Raw genomic sequence first — 13,440 nt, 5'->3', positions numbered from 1 at the left:
CATGGACCTCTAAGCAAATAAGTTCGTCTAGTTTCATTTTTTTGACTTGGATGATAAGATGAAATTGGTTTCCTTTCCGAAGGATCCCACGAAAAGTCATTCAAATCTATTCTTGAGGGTTGTTTACTACTTGAAGATGATGATTGAATGTTTGATGGTTCACATGAGAAATATCTTTTAATATTCATAATGCCTACAAGTCAATTTTAAACATCACTAATTTTCTAATTCAATTAACAAACTTTAACATAATCATTCTTTCTAATTGTAAATTCAGTAAATAAACAAGAATAATTGAAGCGAAACATCAAAACATACCTTATTATGAAGACTGGAGTGAAGAAGATATGGAGAGGAAGGCCGAGGATGTTATGGGGAAAGAGAGATGGCCGGCGGTGGATTGATAGATAGTGGGGGGTTAGGGTTTGAACTGCAGGAACAAAAGCCGTGTTATGTTTTGTGTGTGTTAGTGACGAGGCGATGGGTAATAAGTTAAAAAACTTAACTTTGCTGGATAAAAAAAAGGAAAAAACGGAAATTAAAAAATTCAGGCGCTGTGTTGAACTTGGGTTAACAGGAGGATGGCATGATTAAAGGGAGGAGTGTTACCACCAGGCCAAAGTTCTAAATTGTATCTGGGTTAACTCTCAAAATTTATATGGGTTCACTCTCATAAATTATACCTATATTCTATATAAATTTCGAAACTCAGTGGGTTCCCGTGAACCCGTATGTTACTATATAGATCCGCCCCAGGATCACCTTAACAAATATAACAAAATAACATATCTACACAAATCTATTACATTCTTTCTATACTTTTCTGAAGCAAAACAAAGCATATCCTCACATAAACAATAAATTCATTAACAAAAATTAAAACTATGTCACCGGTTTTAGGGATATTAAGAGAAGACAAGACCATAATGACATGCTCATATTGGTGCTCGAACCGTACTTGTAGCAACTTTATGTTTCATCTCTGCAGCATGTCCATTCCCATGGAAGTACATATATACTTGCTGCTAAGCAGTGATTCTAGACAAAACTGCCAGAATCCAACAAAGTAAAAGATCCCAACCAAACAAAGCATAAGATCCACAGTTGTTAGGATACCCGCGTGAGATTTTACTTTGAAGACAATGGGAGGAGAAATGGTAGCTAAGATGACAAAGCCAATGTGAATCAAGTAAATTAGGAAAAGCCAGGTGCATATAAACACACTTTTAGTCCTAAAAGCTTGATAAAGCAGTCGATACCACAATACACAAGCTAGTGGGACCCTTGATATAAAGTATATGAGTGAAAGAATCCAGATCTTCTCCTTTAGTCCATACGGTCGTTGTGGCTATAACCTTCAAACTAAGGCAAAGAACCAATCCCAAATATGTTGTGAAGGCAACATACTGAAGCTTCTGCAAATGAATTAGTTTTGTTGCAGTGTCATGATGAACAATCGGGAAAAACGGTGGAAAAATTTTCTTCTAAAGAATAATACTGGCTTGAATGGCCGCCTCTTCTTTATGCATGACGCTATTTTCTCTATTATTCAAATCAGCTCCTTTTACTCGTAGTTCTCCCTATCTAATTTTCAAATCCAGCAAGCTATTGCATCTCTCATCGGTGGTGGTCCAGGAGGTATTTTTGGTATGAAAATCAACTCGACAAGTGCGTTGAAGTGGGTTAACGAAAATACCTCAATGCACTGGTTGGGTTGATGTTCATACCAAAAATACCTCCCGAACTGTCCCCATTGGGAGACACATGCAATAGCTGGATTTAAAAAAGAGAGAAGCTCATTTGAAGAAGAGAGAAGATATTGCCAGGTGCTAAGAAGAGGAAGCCACTTGAGCCGGTGTTGTTCCTGAGGAGAAAAACAAGCCACCTTTACTCCTCCTGATTATTCATCATGATATTGCAAACGATATGTTGATTCATCTATAGAAGCTTCAGTACCGCGTTCGTGACATACTTAGGATTCGTTCTTTGCCTTTTTTGGAACATTATAAACACATTGGTTTCATGGCCTAAAGGAGAACTTGTTTGAGGGTCCTCTAAAGTTTAGAAAGCCTAGTCACTTGAGGTTCATAAGATTTCCAAGCCGAGCTCCGCCTTGTGTCTTGAGGTTCTTACTGGTCTTCCTGAAGATCAGCCATACACTCCCCCGTTTATGGTATCAAAGCCATAACCAGGCTCCTGTTCCACCTTTACCGGATATTTTAAGTATGCTCTGTGACTGCCGACGTTGATCGGATCTCTCACGTCAGAACAAATGATCTCGTTGAGGACTCAAACAGTCTGATACGACGTGTAAGCACTTCCCTGTGTCGGTAGACAATTGGTTCGTGAGTGGTAAGACGGCGTTAAAGAGGAGAAGAGTCGATGTAAGTCTCTAGTATAGTACTAATTGGGAAAGCCAAGAAGAGTGTTAGGTCATGTCAAAACTCAGATTTTAACCACGAGTCAATTCTGTCCCGTTCTTTGTCCAGTTGTCGGTCGTCAGCGTCTAGGATCGATCAACTATATGAGTTCTCTTATCTATCTGATGATTCTAAAATTCCTATTACTTGTATTCCCTTAGTTAATCCCTATAGTGTCTTTTCCAAATCCCAAAATTTTATTTCTAAAAGAGTCAAAAAATAATTAGTTCAAACCCCAACCCATGTGTCAAGGAGTATGTTTAAACCTCCAAGTTTGATTCACACCAGCTTCCAGCCACAAACTTCGAACACCTAGTAAACCTATCCCTACCCCCCAATCTTCCAAGGATCTGCCAAGCACAAGGCTTCACCCACATCCACTTCGGTGCTGTAAGGTTAGCCTTGACCTTCCACGATAGAAAAGGTCTACCAGCATTCTCCCGGATCGCCCTAGTTGATTCCAGGTTTGTGGAATACCAACATGCTTGTATTGGTACCATTCAAACCACGTTGAACTCCGGCACAATGTTTGTCACCTTATACTCGAACTTCAACATGCCTCTCAATGATCCATCACTGTTAACCGCCTTGAAAGCTCAGACACATATTATAGGTGCCGAACAGGTTAACACCTTTCAAGAAACCTTCCACTATCAGATGGCGTACAGATTCCAGAACCACTGTTTGGACATCATGGTTCCCGAACATGACAATTCAGGTGATGCGTTGCTCATTGACATCGATTCCAACGCAGTGCCAACAGTAACATATGTTCCTAAACAACTATCCAGAGAAGAGCTCCTCAAGCTCCTTCCAGAAAAATGGATAACTAATTATGAACAGATCCATCAGGCTCCCGTCCAGACAACGACAACTCCAGACTACATCCGACACCAGGACGGTCTTACCGAACTAAAGTTCAAGAAAGAAGACAAAATAAATGTTTTCTCCACGATGTGCATGATGCAGCCTATAAAGACCCAAACCTCGACAAAACATTTACCTTATGACGTATGCAACTGCCAGTCATGCTTAGATGAAACAGACAAGGTTGAATACGATGAAGCCGTTCCAAAGAAGAATAAAGGATCCCAAAGGTCTCTAAAGAAGAGATATGAAGCGGGAGATCCAACAGTTGGTCTTCTTGGCGAACCGTCAGGTAACTTTAACTACTATGTCCTTTACGGTGACTCACCATCACAGCCAACACCTAAACTAACCAAACCTTCATCACCCAAAACCCCTTCTAAGAAGAAAGGAATGTTTGTCATGACAACTATCCCATCCACCTCGTCCCCTGAACTCTAGACAGAGTTCCGGCCCTGGCCTCATTTGAAGATCCCGTCCAAAAGACCAAACATAGTTGGAGAGTTCAACCTTCCAGTACTATGAACCCCATAGGATCCTCAAGCCAGATCACTGCTGCAGAAGCTACCCTCAACTAGCAAAGTGAGAATGCTGTTGCCCAGAACAACACTCTCGACGCTATCCTAGCTCAGCAGAATAGGTTCAGCCAAACCCCAGAAAGCTTGTTAGGCAGAATGCAATATTTGGAGAGTATCATCTATGAAGTACGGACCAAGATGCTTAGTCTTTATAATGAATTACCCCAGATAGTCCATTCAAGACCTGGCCCACAGACTCAAAACAACTTGGTTCAAAAGGAAGCCGAGATGAAGTTCCTCAAATCATAGCTTGTAGACCTTTAAAGATAGCACAAGCAACAGAGAACTTCAACCATGGCCGATGATCCATGGAGGCTACCAAGTGCTCCGTTTTTCAGAACATATTTTGAGCCAAACCGCTAACGGTACACACGTGGTCAAAAACTTCACCATCAATAAACCTCTGGGCAAACAAACAGGCTCAGATCAGAGCTAGAGCAAGAAAGTCATCCTCACCGCAGCGCTTCACCAAGTATCACGGATAAGAAACCATCCACAAGCGTATCTAAGAAAGACAAGCATGTCAGAGACGACATCATGATGATGGCTTATCCAGAAACACCACGATATGATCATGAAAATTCTTTGGCAATTGTCAGAGACTCTGAACTTTTTGAGTAGGGTTCAGCGTGTCGTTCATGGAACCTCTTCAGCTCCTAGGTCCCAAATTTTCGTTTTTAGTAGGATTGACTTTGCTATCATATTATACTCATAGTCATCACAATAGAATTTCCTAGAATTCTCTCGTACCTGTAAATTCACAATTACGTGATATCAAGTGTAATTGTCAATTTACCTTACAGGATCATTCTAGTATTATCCTATTGTGGGTCATAGTTATAGGTATCACAAGTTTAGACAGAGATACATGTATTAAGTACTAATCACATAATCCACCAATTAAATTTTTAGAACTCATACAAGGACTTTATTTTGTGTAACCCGCATACACCAAAGTTGACCAAGTCTTCACGCCACAGTTGGAATATTTATACTGAAATATTAGGCATTGTTAAAATCCCAGTCATAGCACCCTTGGCTTTTTCACTATTCTAAAACAGTGTTAACGTGTCGAGAGATTAGTTGAGATAATTCTTCAAAGTAGGTCGGTAATCCATATCTTCTACTAGCACAATTGTGTCTTGTTTTCAGTGGCATATTGTCGTTTATGTTATTCTCGGATAACATAGATAAAACAACATTCATTATTAATTATTATATGCGTTTGACTAAATATAGAAAATGATCAGTTCGCACAATAATCAATAAATCAGCCAAATGATCATTGTGACATTTTAACTTGGAAAATTATAATACTTATTTAAAAGTTAATAAAATAACTATTAAAATAGGTGTGATTACGCATCAGCACCAATCACAAGTTTTTAAATATTCCATACCAAAATATCCAAGGCATGCGATGCCTATCAATATCTACAAGAGAAAATTACTAGAGGTCCAAGCACTCCATCAATGGTTCTAACACCTTAATCGAAATAGCTGTAGCGCCCACAACCGAGTTACACAACCTCAAGAATCGGTAGAGGTAGAGTGACATTGTCATTCTCAGCCACTTATTACTTGAGTTAGTCATAGGATAGGCAACAATAACAAATGCAAATTGACCTGTGTAGAAAGATGACATGTAGCCTAAAGCTAGTAGGGGAGTAGGTTATAGAAGTATGTGCACAATTTCCAGCATAACAGAGGTAGGTGGAAGCGGTCCCCCACCTCACTATTAATGTTGTATATTTCGTTTATAGTGTGTGCATAAGACGTTTGTGACATAATCCATACAAAGTAATCCTAGTAATATTAATATTTAAAAAACATATAGAAATTTATCAATTAAATTTCACATTATACATAAACAAATTAAATGCAACTTCTCTTTTGCATTTCTTATGAAAATTTGCTTACAAAATCTTTCAGCTTCGTGAAGTGGGAAAACGTTTGTTCTAAATACTAGGTTATAGTCTAGAAATTTCTTCAAAAATTTCTAGTTCGCTATAACCATTGGCCCTGATACCAACTTTTGTCGCACCCCAAAAACCTTAACTTAACAGCGGAAGACTTAATCAACTAATTTGGGCGGTGAGAGATGCTATTCAGCCAATCATATTCAAAATAATGAACCATTAGTTAGACTTTATTAAATATCAGAGTTTTACACGTGTCAAACATGCACGGTTCTATTTTAAATTACAAGTCCAACTATCATTCATTTAAACGCACAACACCATTTTCCCGAATCCTTCACGAAGCATCCATTTTCTTCATTTACCTGAAAAGTATGTTAAAATAATTTTATCAACACGAATGTTGGTGGGTTTCTCAATTAACATCCAGGATGTAACAGTTCTCAACTTTACTCCCATTTATTCATCATTCTTTTCAATGATAAATTTCATTATTCACCATTCTTTTCAATGGGAATTTAATTTTCACTTTTCCAAACATAGCTATATATTTCTTAAACAAAACGTGTTAGTTGTAAACGAGCAAAGAGTACAACACATGTATGACTATCATTATAATAAACTCGAAACATACCAAAATCAAAATATTCCCACATTTTCAACAAGAGTGGGGGGCGTCGCCCCGATAGATCTACCAATATTTTTAGGCCCTTTTCCTAGGTTAACGGTTTTTCCTTTTATAATGACTCATCCCATTTAACACAATTTGTAAAATATATAGCCCTTTTCTTTACATACTTTCCCCCCCCCCCAAAAAACATTTATAAATCATTAAAACATTTAAAAGTGGGGATTTACGAGAAAACTCACCTTTGCCTCAGCTCAAATAACATTTATGTGTGATAATATGCCAATCAACGTCAAGATCTTATTAATAGTCATCCAAATGATAACCAGATTCCTATGTATAATACCAAGTATATTAACACATAAACATAGATACAAATGGAATCCTATCATAACTTAATTTATTTATCCTCACGTGTCTTATTTATTATAATTTTAATAACTAAATTACAAACTTTTATTGTTTAGGAAAAATCGTAACTGAATCGAATGTTTTAAAATATCTTATAAATATATTGGAACACCATAGTTTCAAATAATCGTTGTAAAACTAATATATGATTTTGAAACTACATTTGGACGTTATTTAATAAAAGTATATATAGTTATTTTAAAATATAATATTCTTTTATTAATAGACGAGTGTTTGAATTCTGACAAATATATTATATACCACTTTCTTAACAAAACATAATATAATCGTTATTATTATTTATACCGAAACGTGTTATATTAATATTCTTAATATAAAAACTTTGTTTTCATATTTTATATAAAAATTTACATTTTCTAAAAGTATATATTTATTTTTAATATTAATTGTGGTCACTATCAGGGTAAACTATTTCAGTCCAAATATCGTGTTTATAAATATATATATATACAAACGCACGAAATCGTCCAAGTCTCAATTGTACAATTTTTATCACTTGATATTTACTAACGGTTTTCTAATAATTATTAACAAGATTTTCATTGTCCAGGTTATTTCCGATAACATTTCCGATAAAAATTATTTATACTACTCTCTCGTTATCCAATTCTTTCAACACTTAAAGATATAAACGATATACCTCCTCGCGTATGGTTCGAGTCTAGAAATCTGCTCAAAACCCGCATGCAATGTGATCCGGGATTACCAAAGCATTCATTTTTAACTCACAAACATTTCTCCGGTCTTGGATCGTCCATACGACACCTTAAAACCTACATGCAACTCGCTTTAAATAACTATTTGCGTTCTAAAATTTGACCAGTAACTTGAGAAGCTTATATCTCACCATCTAAAGTTCTGATCATCGATCCCTTAGGTGGAATCAAATATCTATATGTTAGGAAGGTTCACCGAAAATTTCAGCTCGATCCGATGGTCAGATCTCCGGGAATCAATATTTCTTCAGAGCTGCGTTTTCAAAATCCGCCCAGCGAGCTGAACACTAAAACGGGTTTAGAAACCCAGCCTAAGCAACTCCGATCCTCATATCCACCGTTCAAAATGGCTATCTATGGGTTCTGAACGCTCTGTGAAAATATCAAGATGATCGGACCGTTAGATATGCGGTTATAGACCGATCTTTGTGGACAGGCAAGACTAATACAATCTGTCCAGATTTTAAAACGAGTTTTTAACGAACTTAAGCTCAGATTTAGGACAAACGGAGCTTACCATCGCGTTCGGGACGTCGAAAAATAGTTCCGGGTAGAAGACGGGCTTCGGCCGCCACCGGACCACCGTGCCGGACCACCACCGGCCGCCGCCGGACCGCCATGCACCACCGCGAACCACCACCGGAATTCTCTGCCTTCTCTTTACTCTCTCTCTCTAGAATTGCAGAAATGTGATGATATTATGAGTCTAAAGTGGGGGTTGGCCCACTTATATAGTGCGGTTTTAAACGCATTTTGCGATCGCGTTTCGATCTCTCGCTTCAACGAACCCGCTACTTAAAGTGACGTTATATTTTCCAAATATATTTCGTCAAAATGTTTATTTCAATCTCGACTTAAAATTGTCTTGATAGCTTATGATTTTCGCTAATAAATTATTGAAGATCGTTACCCGGTGTCGGTTCCGTGTTACTCCGAACTTAATAAAACTAGTGTGGTTGTAATTCCTAAAAACAACTCATCTAAATTTATGGTGTCTATTTGATTTATTTTATCTAAAGTACAAACCTCAAATATGACGATAGCATTAACTCTTACAAGCTCATCGGTACATGTGCTTTAACGAACGTGTTTGGAAATATTAAATTGCATTTTCCCGTTCTGTTATAACTCAGAATTGAGTCACGTTTTCACCCGCGTCCTCGGTTTTCGATCCTCTAAAATATTCAAATGGATTCACCCCTGGAAACTTTCCCGAGTGTTGGGTTGAATATTCACACATTTAACCGAATACGTTCGTTTTTCCATTATTTATCACCGGAATGTCTTTATTCCGCCTCACTTCTCACGTTTTTTACAATGGATATATTCCCTTCATTATTAGCTTAAAATAATATATTTAACTTATGGGTCTTAATCTTCACTTAATCCAGTCTAAACATGTCTTAATCTCGTTTATGGAATATAATAACACATTTTATTTTACCCGATATCACATTCTCCCCATCTTATTTGAATCTCGTCCTCGAGATTTGACAGAACATAGAGGATATAACATTAAAATGCTTTGCTTTAACTTGATAGCTTGTAAGTATCGTACCTTTATATAAATTTTCAAATTCTTTATCTTCACTAGGTGCACGTTTCTGATTTGAATAAAATCTTTAGTCGGTATTAACGACAATATCTCGTATTAATCGTATGGTTATCTTCCCTGAGACGACCGCGTTAGCTACTTATCATGGTATGGATTTTTCTATCAAGATCCTTAATTAACTTTTGATCACAAGTCAATTAGTTATCATTATGAGTGCCACTGTGCCGTGCATAAGCATATACTCTACTTCATTATGTAAGCACACACCCAAACTTTGATAAGTCTATCAAAGTAAACTACCAGATCTTGCCTCTAGTTTAAGCACTGGTTCTTTAAGGTTAATCTTGTCTCTGACATGAGAAGGAATTTATCTTGTCGATATTCGCATCCATATTTACCATCCTTCTAAGTTAGTCTTTTTTGAAATGATAGCAGCCGGTCTTCAGACGGACTACTACAATTCTGTGCGTTTCGCATCTTGAAAAGTGATTTATGAAAACACCTTCTCTTTATATTGCTTCTCTTTATGACGAGTCGTAAAGAATTTTATGCTAAGGTTATCTCTTAGAGTCTAAGGGATCTGTTACACTTTAAGCACAAACATTCATTCAGTATTACATAAATGCTAAATGTCATTATACAAAAGAACCTAAACGTTTAAACATTTCTTTACTACGAAAGGTTGGTAAATATTGTTCGCTGGAATCAAATATATTATGCAAACAATGATGTCACAATAGGGTCAAAGAATTGGTAGACGTAGCTACAAAGATACTTAAAGATTTTAGAATATTCCGGTTGCAAACGCTGCACAGTATTCAAAGAATATGAAGTTGATGAATATACAAAGTATAACACCTTAACACTATCTTTGATTGACAAGGAGTTGTTTCTCATTAACGTTTTCTAAGAATGCAATCGGGATCAAATATGGAAGGTAAGTCTTTCACATAGTTCAACATCACTATATACAATTCGGTGTGACTATATATAGTTTGTCGTGACTATGTTTATGAACATGGTTCGCATATATACTTTACCATATACGTGATCAACTAATTACATGAAGTTGTGTGTGAACTACTATCACACTTTGTTATAGCATAAGTAATAGGTATAACTTAATAAGACTTCACAATACAAGCATCCGATTAAGATTTAATGTCTAGTGTCAAAAGTATTGTATAATACCCTTTAACATATGATTGGGTGTGCTTAAATATATATATTTATTATTTCTATCTAAGCACACCAAGAACACATTTTCATTAGAGTGCTCAAATTTTCACAACGACGATTTGTTAGTACAAAATACTTCGGAGTATGATTCTTCGATTACGTAACTTCCTAAGAAGTAGAAGTCACAATATAACTTTAAAAATTGTACTAATAACACATTTGTTCCATATTACTTAATGTTTCTGTAGCTAAGGAATAGGTCAACTTGCCGTTGAACATTAGTAAATCACACTTATTTTTGTGTTTGAGCCTAAGTCTTACGAGACTATACTCATCTTTAATTGCAAGCAAACGTAGACAAAATAAGACGTTGATCCGCTGCTATCAACAACAACCATCATTATTTGTTGAAGTGGCAACACTATGATGTTATATGAGGGAATGACATATTTTGTGTGTATATGCAATACAACTGAAAAAGTAAATTCAATGGTGGTTAATAGGAACAAGTATGGGATCTCCTTACATTAGACTAACTTATTCATTGAAAGATACCAAATTAATGAGTGTTTAATTCTTTACACATCACAAAAAGTGTATCGCACGAATAAGATTGAGTCATTAGTATGGTTATGCATGACGCGTGTCATGTAACTAGTGATCTAAATTTAGGTTGGAATGTAATCGAGATAATATATTTAAGGTCAAACTATTCAATTCTTTTTAAGAACTTTAGTGTTGTGAGAACCAAGGAGGTTCGACTCAAATTAACGAAGAGAAATGTTAATTATAATTATATGCTGCGAAATCTTGCTACCAAGTAATGATATTAGTACCAACTGCGTGTTAGTTATCATTACTAAAGGAAGAAAATAACGAAACCACAGGTGACGAATTCCAGACAAATGATCGTGCATTTATTGCTAGGGGCAATTGATAAATCAAGAAAAATTTCAGTTTGTGGGTAAGGTCTAAAAGTAAAGAGTGAAGAAAATAAAACTTGAAATGTATTACATCCAAGGATTTTTAAAATGACCACGTGTCGTTTCAAATCCAGCAGTATGCAACACAATACGGTAATGAACCTACAAGATGTTATCGTATGCATTTAGAATAAACATTATTCTGATAACTAGGTTCTCTAGTCCCATCAATTTTTATTTGATCTTAAAGATGTTAATGAAATTTCCTTTTGAAGAAAATAGAGGATGGATACATTTTTTCTTGAAGTCTTAATCTCACATATCTTTATTTTACATCGAATAAGGATCGACGTCTCCACTATGAGAACCGGGTTGTAAGTTTATACTAGATGATGTTCCTAAGTTTTTGGTATGATTCAATATTTTGGAGTTTTAAGGGTGTGATTATATTCGCCATCATTATCAGTAGTGAGGGGCTTGCCGATTTGAGAAGATCACTCTTCGCTTAATTATGAAAATAACATTTTCAAGCCAATAATACATTCTATTTTGTGAAAATAGCATTATCGTCATATAATCTTTATGGACAATTGATCGGTTGACGATAACTTGTCTTTTGTCCATTAGAAGAGAATATGAAACATGAAGGTTAACAAAATTTTCCGCGTACGTGTAATTTTTGGAGCTTAGTGGCATGGGCAACTGCGAATATGCCAGACATGATAGTACACTCAAGATCTCCAAAGTGACTCAAATCATAAAAGTGGTTTAGTGACTGTTGAGGTAGTATTGCAGTTAGTTCTTCACCTGTAGATTTGAGGTCGCGCGTTTATAATTGGTGTATTAAAATTTCGACAAGAGCTACTATGCCTACTTGTCTTTATTTTAGTCGGTATACCACATTTAGGTATCACACGCATATAAAGATAATGTTACTTATTATAAAAGAGGCGCATAAGGGAAGTGTCAGATTGGAATATTAAGCGAAGAAGTAATTATGACTTCGCAAGGAACTAACTCATTCAAGTGTAGTCTAAATCTTGAGTATAACAATTAGGAATGTCCTAACCACGCCTAAATTCCAAAGGAGACGGTTTTTCTAAAAAGGATATGGTATTGTCCTTTATGCTCATCGGTATATGTGCTTTAACGAACGTGTTTGGAAATATTAAATTGCATTTTCCCGTTCTGTTATAACTCAGAATTGAGTCACGTTTTCGCCTGCGTCCTCGGTTTTCGATCCTCTAAAATATTCAAATGGATTCACCCCTGGAAACTTTCCCAAGTGTTGGGTTGAATATTCACACATTTAACCGAATACGTTCGTTTTTCCATTATTTATCACCGGAATGTCTTTATTCCGCCTCACTTCTCACGTGTTTTACAATGGATATATTCCCTTCATTCTTAGCTTAAAATACTATATTTAACTTATGGGTCTTAATCTTCACTTAATCCAATCTAAACATGTCTTAATCTCGTTTATGGAATATAATAATACTTTTTATTTTACCGGGTATCACAAGTACCATCCCAAGAATGTTCATGGTGTCCTCTTTTGCTCTTATTAAAGGGATAAAAGAAAAAATCATTCACACTTGTGCTAATAGCCATACATTATTCCTCAAAAAGCACGGTTCCCCGTTATGGTTAAACAAATCATTCTTCGTCACCCTTCCATTCAAGAAAAATGAAGACATAAACCCTACAAGAGCGAGTATTTCATGAATGAATCTAGACCACATGAATTTAGCTATCCAAGAGTGCCAAGAGCTAATAAACCAAAATCTCATTGAGTCAACAACATCCCCATGGGCATGTGAAGTTTTTTATGTCAACAAAAGAAGAAAGCAAGTTAGGGGAAAATTGAGACTGGTCATCAATTACCAGCCACTAAACCACTTTTTGGCAGATGATAAATTCCCACCCCCTCAAAAGAAAATGTTATTCCGGTGTTTAGTGAATGAAAAAGTTTTGAAAAAGTTTGATCTCAAAGCTGGCTTCTGGCAATTAGGAATCAACCCAGAAGATAGACCAAAAACAGCATTCTGCATCCCAAATCACCATTACCAATGGAAAGTGATGCCATTTGGGCTAAAAATGCACTGTCAGTTTTCCAAAAGGCGATGATACGTATTTTTGAGCCAATTCTCAGTAATGCATTGGTCTATATTGACGATATCCTTTTATTCTTAGAAGATGAAGAATCACACGCGGACTTGT

The 13,440-nt window shown here is 36.1% G+C and overlaps 1 pseudogene; it reads right to left on the bottom strand.

The window, feature by feature from the left end:
- Positions 1-935: 935 nt before the first annotated feature.
- On the bottom strand, positions 936-1,754 carry LOC143572838 (secretory carrier-associated membrane protein 3 pseudogene; annotated as a pseudogene).
- Positions 1,755-13,440: the final 11,686 nt, after the last annotated feature.

Source organism: Bidens hawaiensis, unplaced genomic scaffold (assembly GCF_021521415.1).
Source record: "Bidens hawaiensis isolate Kalapana, Puna unplaced genomic scaffold, B.hawaiensis_p1.1 tig00026042_1, whole genome shotgun sequence".
In the NCBI taxonomy this organism is placed as follows: domain Eukaryota; kingdom Viridiplantae; phylum Streptophyta; class Magnoliopsida; order Asterales; family Asteraceae; genus Bidens; species Bidens hawaiensis.
This window is presented reverse-complemented; position numbering and strand designations above follow the sequence as displayed.